We start from the raw sequence: 12,790 nt of genomic DNA on the forward strand, positions 1-12,790 counted from the left end.
ATGTTATGGATAAAACTATATTTAGATATGCATTAATTGGATAACACAGGAATTGAGGGATAAACAACCCCTTGGGGCTGTACACTGAAAGACTTGCATAATCTAAATGCCATGTATACACATTTCCTTACTATCAATATGACGAGAAAGAAATCAGTGATGATCGTAGTATGACACAGATCAGAAATGAGGGTGGCGTATCAGTTGTTTGAACGTAATGAAAAAAGGACAGTATAAAAAGTTATAATATGATGCTGGCGGGTTGGCCTAAGAAGGTGTTTGCCAAAACACATCAGCAACCCTTCTTCTATGGTGGTGGAATTTAAATAAATATGGACAACCCTAAAATGCCTCGGGAAATTAAATTTCATGTGGATGTGGAGAAAGGAACACTGGAGGAGAATCTCATGTGTGTATATATATATATATATATATATATATATATATATATTTAAAAATATAACCAAACGCTACAGAGATGTTATAGTTAGGTTGACGTTATACCCATACAAAACAATAGACATTCAGCAGTTATAGGTGTTAAAGTGGATGTCCTTTTATGGAAAGTTTTGTGAAGATTTGTCAAACTGTGCCAAAGTTATTGGAAAAAACACATTTATTTTTGTCATGAATGGGGTTCCCGGCCCTTGAAAAGGCCCTGGGAGGGGGACGCATGCCCCCTTTCCTCCCCCCCCAAAAAAATAGGGCCTGCAGGGCTTGGGGTCCCCAAGCTCTTGAAAACGTGCAGAGAGAGGACTACATGGCCCCTCCCCATAAAAAAGTGATCAGGCCGCAGTGAATAAGGTCTCAGGCAATGAATGGCTCGGGATGGGGACCCTCACCAGAAGCAGTGAGTTGTCACTCATTTCACATTCACTTCTGTAGCTGGGGAGTGCTCAATAATGCCTAGCAAAGGCATTTATTTTAATAAATATTTTTGTTATGTTTGTGGTGCCCCCAGAAGGCACCAGGGGCACCACTAAGCTTTTTTTAAATATTGTGGGGGCTGCAGGGAGCACAGGGAGCACAAGATTTAACAAAACATTGCAGTAAATCTCCTGGGTCATTGAATTTTAAATATTCCCAGGAGCGCTTACACTTATTGGCAAAGGCATTCTGAGCTGGAGCTGTGTGCATTTTAATGTTTTTTTTTAAAATACTTGATAGAAAATGTTTTTGTGACAATCACTAACTTTGAACATTGCAATGTGTGAATTTATAAAATATACATTTCATTATAGTTATTGGTGACTTTTGTCAAAGTCAATAGGTCTGCTTTGTCTATGTTGCTGTGCTGACCCCTTGATAAAACCAGTAGTCACTCTGTTTATATTTAGATGTTGTGACACTTTGAAAGAGCTAGTAGGTCTGCATTACTTAAAATAACACTCTTCATATAGTTACATGGCATGATCAGACATGCGCTGAAGCAGGGATTGGGCACAGCACCAGGCCACAGGCCAAGCCCTGTGCCCTATCGCACGCCACGCACAGCAATGGACATTTTAGTTTATGTTAAAAAAAAAAGAAATTAATTGAAAAAGTGGTTAAAGTTCTGTTATAGTTAGGAATTGTAATAATATCTCACTGTACATTAAAAAAAAACTTAGAATGTACTGAAAAAAACAATGAACTATAGTTACTTGAGATATCTATAACTGCTGAATTTCAGAGGTTTCCTTAGTTTAAAATGGTATGATTCAACTGACATTTCAATTAACTATTACGTCCCTTTAACCTTTGTTTTTTTAGTGAATTTCAAAGGTTTTTTTCTATTGTAAAGTAAGATATTATTACAATTCATAACGATGATAATGTAAAAGCAATTGTGGCATCCCGGAGGTGGTGGAGAACATCCTGGTAGCAGTCCACCAAACGAGTAACATATGGTATTCAAAAAGAGTTTGCCTCTCCAAATCCACCAAGGGAGAAGTAGATGTTTTAGGGCCACATATGAAACCAGAACCGGCGTAAGCACAAGATGGTTGTGGTAAGTACAAAAGTAAAACCTATTAATACCTACACAGGGGCGCAACTAGACCTGAACTTTGGGGGGGGGCTAGTATTTCAAGCCACAGTGCTAGAGCTACCACGCCACGTAACGTGGGTAGAAACGTCCTCAGAGCCAGTATGAGAGCACACATTGTGAATATATCTGGGTTTAATGTGCTAACACATGCAAACAGCATTTTTACTTGTCTGTATTTTAATGCATTAGCACATTACAGCTAGATCTGTTGGTTTTGCCAATAATTTCCACTCAGACACTAAGCACTGCTGGAGCTTTAAGAGTATTCACCACACCTGTGAGCATTGGATATCTACAAGATGGTTGGTACCGAGAGAGTCATGTGCGAGTGTGCATGTCTAACATTCAGAAAAGGAAGCATTGAAGTCTTATTGGAAAGGTGTCTTCTAATGCCAAAAACAACTAAGGACACATAATAAACAAAAATGTCAATGGAACAAGAAGATGTGTATGGGTATCTCCTAATAAACACAAGAAAGCGCTCCCAAAGACATCAAGAAGCAGACTTACATGAAACCTAATCAAAGTTCACTAGGATGAATGCCATTACGTGGGACTTCTCTCTGAATGTCACAAATGGAGGGGGACTCACAAAGAGTTCTAAAAGAAGACGCATTCACATAACGGAGTAAGTGGGATAACTTCACAATGTAAAAACATGTGTGTTTATAATGTTGTAGCACAGACTTAGCTGGGGAGCAACAGAGCACTGTATATCATAGGGAGTGATGGAAGCCAAAGCAAGTTACAGTTCCATTCAATTAAGGCATCATCAGATCATCAGAGATTAAGGCCCATATTTATACTTTTTTAGTGCCAATTACAGTTATTGACAATTATTTTATGTAAGTTTGCACCGCTTTTGCGTAAAAAAATAACGCAAATGCGACGCTAAAAAAGTATAAATATGGGCCTAAGTGATTTGCCCAGAAATTCACAATTTTAGGTCAACTGCCAAGCTGGATTCAAAACCAGGTCCCCTTGTTGACTTTGTCACTACGCCACATCTTCTTCTTTAGTGGATGTAATAAAACATTCAAAAATGGTTAAGAGTTGAAAATGCTCGCAAAGTTTGCCTTCACCAATCCTTTTGAACACTTTGATTCTTTTGATGTTTTCCCATACGCATTATGCTATGTTCCTTGTGATGTCTAGTAAGTAGACTGAATGCAAATTATTGTGGTATGTAGATTTTTAACATGGGTCACACCTTTATTACGTTATCTGTCAATCTGTAATTTAAGGTTCAGGTTTGGCTATGTGCATATGCACTATAGGTTAAAGTATAATGTGACATGTAACAGAATATTTACATAGTTTTAAAAATTGTAATGATTTATTAATGATGCATCTACATTGTACCCAATAGGGTGGAACAGAGATCCTGGTCCAGAAGATGAGTACCTTTTTTACTGGGATATCATTTAAAATAGTATACAGAGAGGTGATGAATCTTTTTTCAGTCTTTGGCACTACAATCCTTTCTGAAATATCTATGTGCTGTTCTGACAGAAAAACACCAATTAGCAAATTACACCTATAAAGCCAGTTTCTGTTTGAGAGTTTCAGGTTAAATGTATTTCACAAAAATACAGGTACCCGACAAGGCCACATTTACACTCAGTCATGTTTTATTTTTCTCTGAATGAAAGAGGATTGGCTAAAGATGGAAAAATGTAAATGTTTGTATGCTGCAAAATAAATTAATTTGGGCAAATAATGTTGTCAGCCATGTTTATGAAGGAGCCCAAGCTGTGTAAAAACTAGATTAAATATTGTTATGGTCAGCATCAACAGCACGAGACACATTGCTGCAGGATTAGTATGAGTGATATGTGGATAGCCAGATGGAGACCTGGGTATATTCCCATGTATGTGGGGAGGTGTGAGCATGTCCATGAACCAGCTGCCCCCACATAATACTGTGAGCTGTACCTCCAGTTAGTTGACACCACCTTCACCACCAACCAGTAAGGAGCTCATGTTTGTCCACCTGAATAGATGCCAACGATCTCTCACAGGTAGATGGAAGGAATAGCTAGCAATTTAGGGGAGTGCCTGGACCTTTTGTCTGCTGAGGGAACCATGATTGGAGCCTGAAGCTGCTGAAGGAACTCCCTTTTTCCATATCCTTGAAGTTGATCTACTCTCACAGGCTTTTTGCTTCACACATCCATCCACTCAATTTGGGGTTTGCTTATTGCAATCAAGCCTGGAGAGGTGATAGCAGCAGGGTTGACAGTGAATGACAGCATTATGCATGAGGTCCTGAAGAAGCAGGACACTGGCATGAGTTATATCCATTGACAGAGGTCCACAGAGTGAAAGTAGCAGGAACTGACAGTATATTAAATGTGTGCCAGCTTCACCACCACCCAGTGCTTACTTTGAAAAAAAACATAAGTGCGTTTTCTCTCCTTTTACCATCTCAGTCACATTCTCCTTTCATTTCTTTTTCCTTTCTTTCATCCCTCCATATTGTCTTATATGTTCTCTTTCTTCTCTGTTACTATTCTCTACCTTGTCTCTGCTGCTCTTTTTTCACAATTTCTTTCCTCTGTACCTTCCTTTTCACTCTCATCCTACCTTCTCCTCCTGACTCCCTGGCAGAGACAGGCTATGTCAGACACTAACCACTCCCACAGGTTAGGAGCTGGTGACTGGTATCTGTGTCCTCACAAAAGTACAACTTTTATGTTGTATAAATATAATGCTGAAAGAGCTGAGTTCTGCCTATGAACTGGCTCAACACAATGTATGAATCAACACAACTCTTTGTGTGTAGGGGCTCAGCTCTATGTGTACAGGGACTCTGCTCTGGTTGAGTGAAAGAAATAAACTGTCTGAAAATAAACTAAAAATTATATCTCGAGGAGCTCAGCGCCATCCTTGCACAAACTCTGCTGTATCTGTGCCGGGGTTCCAGACTATGTATGCAGTGACTCAGCTGTATTGTTACGGCCAGAGCTGCCACCTTTGGACCTGATGAACCAGGATCAAGTCTTGGCACCAGCTCAACAGCCCCCGATTCTGGGAAAATCCCTTAATCTGCAAATGTCTAAAAAATTAATATGACCTTGTGTGATGTCACTGGTACTTCTGTAAATCGCCCGTTACCTTTCAGTCGCGTTTGTGCTATATAAAACTGTGGAAAAAAGGTCAACTCTATCTGGAAATGTGCGCCCCTCTTCAATAGGATGAGGTCTGAATATTACAGAGACCTGCTCGCTCTTTATGTGCAGTAACTAATTTTATTTGTGCAGCAACTCACTTATGTCTTCTAGGAATTCCTGTGGATCTCTAGAAGTGCAACCAACTTCAGTTTTGCATTTCTGGCAGCAGGAAAAAAGGAACGGGTATATCGAGAGTGTAATCTTAGGGACAGAGAGAAGTATGAAAGTGTAAACCCTGCTGAAGCCCAGGTGACTGCCAATGGATGATGTGGTAAAATTCAAAATACACTTCAGTACATGGGAAAGAAAAAGTGAACCTGGGCAGAAAAGCAAAAGGCAAAGAACTAATATGAACAAAGGATGCTCCATGTGCCACCTTCCTTTAGATAGGGACCAGTGGGAGAGAGGAGATGGTGGGCAATGGCAGTTCTTGCTGTCATAGGTAAAAATCCAAACTGTCAGCAGCAGCCAGGGATCGGGCAACAAAGCCTGTGAAAATGGGACCCCTATAAGGTCAGATGAATTCAGGATTTGACTCCAATCATTACCCCATGGAGAAGTAGTGGATCAGCAGTCTGCAGTCAGCTGCAGTTTGGGTGCTACAGTAACTATATGTTGGCTGCCAGTAGGTGCTTCTTTAACAATGACTAGGGGTGATTTAGGAGATGGTGTAGCACCAGGACCAAGATATAGCCAATTACCGATGTACATCTTCCAAGGGTTTCAGGGTTATCCAATTTTGGGCTGCTCTGGGGTGGTTTAGGGACCAACTTATTGATTGACCCAAGAGGGATTCCCTGGTATAAGGAAGTGAATGAGTTCATCTTGTAAAGTACCCGGTAATGGTCACAGAGGAAATATGGGGGTAGCAAATCACATTTTTTGGGATGGACCTTTAAAAGCAAAAAAGCAAGCCTGAGGGGTAACCATGATTTTTAGAATTTCAGACAGAAAATGATATGTCTAGACTTGTAATGGATGCTCAATATAAATGATATAAATATTTTGAAGTGTGTAAATATCAAGAAATTTTATTTATGCATCTTTAGGAAAATAAATATGGCCCGAGAATGTTTAATTCTCAAAACCAAGTCTTGTGTCTTCATGCTACTTCATTGCTTTAATGGGGAATGGGGCTGGTTTAGTGGATTCACCCAGATGTCATTCCCACTCAATCTCGGAGACTCTCTCACTTGTATTAATGTAAACTGTTGTATCTGGAACAAAGCTTAAGCTTTAAAAACCCTCTTCGGGCAGACATTCAAACAAAGGGAGGAATCTCTACTGTGTCTCAGCAGAAGGTGCATTAACGGACAGGACTAATTTGCCAGATTGAAGTTAACATAGGAACGAAGAAGGCAGGGTGGACACTAGCTGCTGTAGCAGAAAGCTTTGCTGGGCGCAGTGACAGGTGCTGTCCATGCACAGTGCCATGCAGATCCACATGTCAGTCCATTACATATTCAGCTAAGAAATACCCAGGCAAGAGGCACACACAGCATTCTTTGAGGTGGAGTGTGTGAGGTCAGCACGCAGAAGCCCTTGATAAGTTGCAGTGGAACATGGCAAGCCATGTTTGTCCCTACTGTGGTGCACATGTTTTGCCATACCCAAACTGAGCTAGACTGCAATCAGGAGGTAGAGAAGCACCGTGATGGGCTGCTCTCCTGTGCTGCCTTTGTATGGAGTGTTAGAGTAACTGCATGACTGGTAAAGTAAGGGTGTGACATGACATTATTGTCAAACCATCACCCTGATGCCCATATTGCCTGACAGAGTCACAGGCAACATCAATGCTTGGGCCATGGCTTGCCGTCCTTTTGGTCTTGAACAGGCAGCCAGGAGCATTTTGCCCAGACACTGCCCACATGGCCATCTTTTAAAAGTCCCTGACCCCAGAGCTTTTGCCACCTACCATCAATCACCAAAAGCAAAACTCCTGACCAGACCCATACATCCCAATATCACTTTGCACGTTCTGACTTTTTAGCCAGTACTTTTAGAAGCAAAAACACAAGCACCTCAGAATGCAAGAAGCTGTTGGTAAAAAAAAATCTGGGATGCCTGATGGACACTGAATCACTGCAATATCATTTAAAAAAGAGAAAAACATGTTCTCCCCTTTTATTGCATGTATATAGTGCTTGCTCCCCCTTGTCAAGGGTAGTAAGTGACATATAAATTAAATTACATACAATTAGGACCATGAGATTTATGCAACGGGCAGGCAGGTGCATGCAGCAGGGTTGAGTGAATTATGCAGCAAGAAAAGGCAAATTATGTGGCTTAATGTGAGACACTATCACTTCATTATTTTGTCATTTTTACACTTAGCATTGTCTGGGCATTAGTTGCACCCCATTAGTACCAGTGTAATAAACAAATAAAGCAATACACAGTAACATGTGTTGCTGTGTATTTAGTAACTTTTGAGCCATTTAAGTTAGAAACAAATGCTATTTTTCTTAAAATCGACAGATAATGTGGCAGACGATGGAATATGTGGCAAATGCAGTAAATCTATGGTTATGTGAAAAATGCTGCAGCCACACTATCACATAATTCTAGTAGCCCTGTATATAATATAATTTGTCATTTGTACCTTCTTTACCTGAAAGGTCTCAAGCTAACAGTCAGGGGTGACCCCTGACCGGTTCTTGGCTAGGAGTCCACTTAGGCTCCACCAGCCTGCCTCCGTGCCCCTGACCCCGCCGTCTGCCGATAGAAGCAGTTCGAGGCCCTCCACCATCCGCAGGCACCCGCCTGCGTCTCATCCCTGGTGCCTAGTGGTAGGCTTACTGTATCTTTGCTTTGTTTTTAGCTTTTTCGTTGTGTATAACTGTTTTTTCATTTCACTGTACAGCTAAAATAACATTTGTGCCTTAGTTTTTTGCCCGTTTTCGTTTTCTGTGCCGGTTTTCGTTCCTGACCCAGCTCAGCCAGCTCTCCCCACTCTCCCGCCCCTGCCACAGCGTCCTCTGCGGCCCCGCCCCCCTCGTGCACCCATTGGTCCCTCGCCTCCCACCTCCCAGCTGCTCCTCCCTCCCACCTCCCCCACTTAATGGCGGCCGCTCTGCGGCCGTGCTGCTGGTGCGTCGGAGGCAAGCCCGTCTGCGCCCATCCGCGCCTGTACCACGCCCAGCGTCGGTCCCCCTGGTCCTCGCAACCCTAAGCCCCCCAGACAACACTTCTCAGCCATCACACTACACGCCCTCAACCCAGGTCTACACCCCACCTGCGCCCAAGCCAACCCCAAGAACACACATGGACCCTTTACATGCTATGCTTGACGGTTCTCCAGCACCCCAACAAACACCTTAAACACCCTCACGCCCCACGCCAACCCCAACACACCCCACAACAATGCTAGCACGCTCTACAACAACAACAATACTCCAACGCACCACACTTACACCCCCACAGCAACACCATCACGCACCACAACAACAACACCAAAAACACCCACATGCCCCACGCCAATCACAACAAGCCCCACAACGCTAACACGCTCTACAACAACACTACCACAACATACATCAACACCAGCACCCTCCTCAACAACACCATCACACACCACTACAACAACAGCCCCCACAATCACCTTAACTGCTTACTTCTAAACACCCGCTCCATACACAAACATGCCATCGAACTCTGGGACCTGATCACATCACACTCCCCGGACATTGCCTTCCTCACGGAAACTTGGATGAATCCCTCATCTGAGCCTGTCATAGCCATAGCCATCCCAGAAGGCTACAAAATCCATGGTAGAGATCGTCTAAACAAACCAGGAGGTGGCATCGCCATTGTACATAAAAACACCATAAAGATCACCACCAACACACTCGATACCCTTGACAGCGCAGAACACCTGCACTTCCTCATTCACATAAACGCCAAAGCCACCCTCAGACGAACCCTCATTTACAGACCACCAGGACCTCACCCCCCCTTCTGTGACGCCATCACTGACACCATCAGCCCTCACTTCCACAGACTACATCCTCCTTGGTGACATCAACTTTCACCTGGAGAACCACCACAACAACAACTCCACATCCCTACTGGACAACCTCATGAACCTAGGACTCAAGCAACTAGTCGCATCACCCACCCACTCAGCAGGACACACGCTAGATGCGACTTTCACCTCCAGCAACCACATAACCTTCACACACACCACCGAACTCCACTGGACCGACCACCACTGCGTCCACTTCTCCTTGTCGAAACCCCCCACACACCACAACCAACACACCACACCCTACTGCATGTTGGACAAGATCCCCACAGAACACCTGAACGCCCAGCTCGCACAAAACATACCCCAACACCAACGACCCCAACATTGCTGCCCAAAACCTCACACAATGGATTACAACCTGCACAGACTCACACGCACCTCTTAGAAGAAACATCACCACCCGCAACATCAAGAAAGCCCCTTGGTTCACCACTGAACTCCAAGTCTCCAAGCGTTAATGTCGCAAAACAGAAAAAACTTGTCGCCAGGAACCCTCAATGACCAATTTCTCCACCCTCAAAACCACCATACGCAAACACCACCAACTCATAAGGACCACCAAAAGGGCTTACTACAAGGAACGCATAGACAGTAACTCACAAACCAGCAAGGAACTCTTTACCATCATCAAAGAGCTCACCAAACCCAAATCCTGCAACATCGACCCCACTCACACACAGAACCTTTGCAACTCCCTCTCCAACCACTTCCACTTCAAAATCTTGGACATACACAACAGCTTCACACCACCAGCACCCACCATCTCCAACACCAACACGACCAACAACAACACACCCCCCCTCCTCAACCTACTACACAACTGGGCCCCCACCAGCGATGAAGAAACCGAAGTAACCATGAACTCCATCCACTCAGGCTCCCCCTCGGAACCCTGCCCCCACTGCATTTTCAACAAGGCCAGCCCAACCATCGCCCCCAATCTCCGCGCCGTAATCAACAGCTCCTTCGACGACGCCACCTTCCCAGACTCCTGAAAGCACGCAGAAGTAACTGCACTCCTGAAAAAACCCAAAGCAAACCCTGATGACCTCATGAACTACCGCCCTATCTCTCTTCTCCCCTTTCCCGCCAAGGCCGCTGAGAAGTTAGTGAACGCCTGCCTGTCTCACTTCCTAGAGGAGAACAACACACTTGACGCTTCCCAGTCTGGATTCCGCAAGAACCACAGCACTGAGGCCGCCCTCATCGCCTGCACTGACGACATCAGAACCAGAGTCAACAAAGGAGAGACCGTCGCGCTCATCCTCCTGGACCTCTCTGCAGCCTTCGACACTGTGCCACCAAATACTCAGTACACGCCTCTACAATGCAGGAATCCGACACAAGGCCCTGGACTGGCTCTCCTCCTTCCTTGCCAAAAGGACCCAGAGAGTCCGCCTCCCTCCCTTCCAATCTCCAGCAACCAAGATCATCTGCGGAGTACCCCAAGGGTCCTCCCTCAGCCCCACCCTCTTCAACATTTACATGGCCTCGCTCGCCAACATCCTCCGCCCACACGGAATCACCACCATATCCTACGCAGACGAAACCCAGCTCGTCATCTCCCTCACCAGGAACCCCACCCCCGCCAAGACCAACCTCCACACCGGATTCCTAGACACTGCCAAATGGATGACAGCAAGCCACCTCAAACTAAACTCCAACAAAACCGAAATCATCATCTTCGGCCCCAACAAAACAATATGGGACGACTCCTGGTGGCCCACCACCCTAAGACCACCTCCAACACCCGCCACCCACGCACGCAACCTCAGCGTCATCTTAGACTCTTCTCTCTCCATGACCCAGCAAATCAACTCGATCACCTCCTCCTGCTTCAACACCCTCCGCATGCTGCGGAAAACCTTCAAATGGATACCCATATAAACTAGAAAGACCTTCACCCATGCACTCGTCAGCAGCAGGCTGGACTACGGAAACGCACTCTACGCTGGCACCACAGTCAAGCTTCGGCAGAAACTCCAGAGGATCCAAAACGTAGCTGCACACCTCATCCTGAACCTCCCACGCCATGAACACATCTCCGCCCACCTCAGATCCCTCCACTGGCTTACTATCGACAAGAGGGTCCTCTTCAAAGTTCTCATCCACGCACACAAATCCCTCCACAACAATGGACCAGCCCACCTCAACGAAAGAGTGAACTTCCACATCCCCACCCGCCACCTCTGGTCACCCGAACTCGCCCTCGCCACAGTTCCCCGCATCCAACGCACCACCTCAGGAGGCAGGTCCTTCTCCTACCTCACCCCAAAACCTGGATCTCCATCCCCACCAACCTCCGCAAGACCCAGGACCTCCTGTCTTTCCGAAAACACCTCAAGACATGGCTCTTCGAACATCAAAATGGCAGCCCACCCCCATTTTTTTCTCCCCCCTCCTTCCCCCAGCGCCTTGAGACCCTTACGGGTGAGTAGTGCGCTTTATAAATTCTTTTGATTGATTGATTGAGATTGGGAACAGGGTCAGGGCCTGACTGGGAACCCAAAGCAGCCCTGGCAAATGTTGGCAGTCCAGCCCCCATAGGGTACATAATGACCAAGCCTGACCACTACAATGGGGTTTGGGCCCCCGTGAAAATTTGGTAAATAAATGGCAAGAATAGTGCAGTCTACAACAAATTCTTCATTATATATTCAATTGTCTTAGTGTTTAAAGCATAGTAAATGACGGCCCTATAGAAGACAAGGATACAGCAATCTTTACTGGGGCTCTTCATTGATTCCCTCACCATCACTCTCTAACAGTGCCCCTCATCTCTCTCACATGTATTTCAATTGTTTTATAGTGCCTCTCTTACCAGTGTAGGGTGTTGGAGCACTTTACATCACACACACATACAGAGAGTAAATTTATCAGACGTGTGTAAACCAGTGTATAGAAAATGTTATATATGCCAAAGGGGACTGCAAGGTGTAGGATTCACGTCATCCATACTGGTAGCAATTGTTTAAGAGTACTTGGTCTGGGGAAGCATCAACTCAGGATTCAAAACTTAACAGTGGTTAGGGATGACTTTACTAATAACAATGTATTTCTACCCGAACAACCCTTTTTCAGTAAAATTAGGATAACCAAACACTGGGAAAAAATATTACTTTCTAATGTGTAACATGCAGTTTGCATGCAGCTCTTTGATGGCAGTTTATAGATTGCTGTGCTAGATTATGATTGTAATTTATGAGCTGCACGCAACAGAAGGATCTCTGTGACAAAAGCAACATCCCACTAATTTATGCACATAAAATACTATTCTGAAATCTGCATACTGCACATTTTTTTCAGCAGGAACATTAACCCTCTGCCCTACCTCAGATGAGTTAAAACTGCCACTAGACACAACTCTGAGCTCTCTCCAAAAGGTACATTAATCACCAGAGTTATATTGGCACTTTTATTGTTGCCTGAAAACTGTTGGGTATTCAAAGGAAATCTGCACTGCTACAAAACGGGCCCCCAGTAACAAAATCACCCCCTCACTCTTCCAGCCTCACTGAGGAATGCCCAATACCTGTTAAGGGCAATCCGGCCTTGGCAGGG

This window comes from Pleurodeles waltl, chromosome 2_1 (assembly GCF_031143425.1).
Source record: "Pleurodeles waltl isolate 20211129_DDA chromosome 2_1, aPleWal1.hap1.20221129, whole genome shotgun sequence".
NCBI lineage: Eukaryota > Metazoa > Chordata > Amphibia > Caudata > Salamandridae > Pleurodeles > Pleurodeles waltl.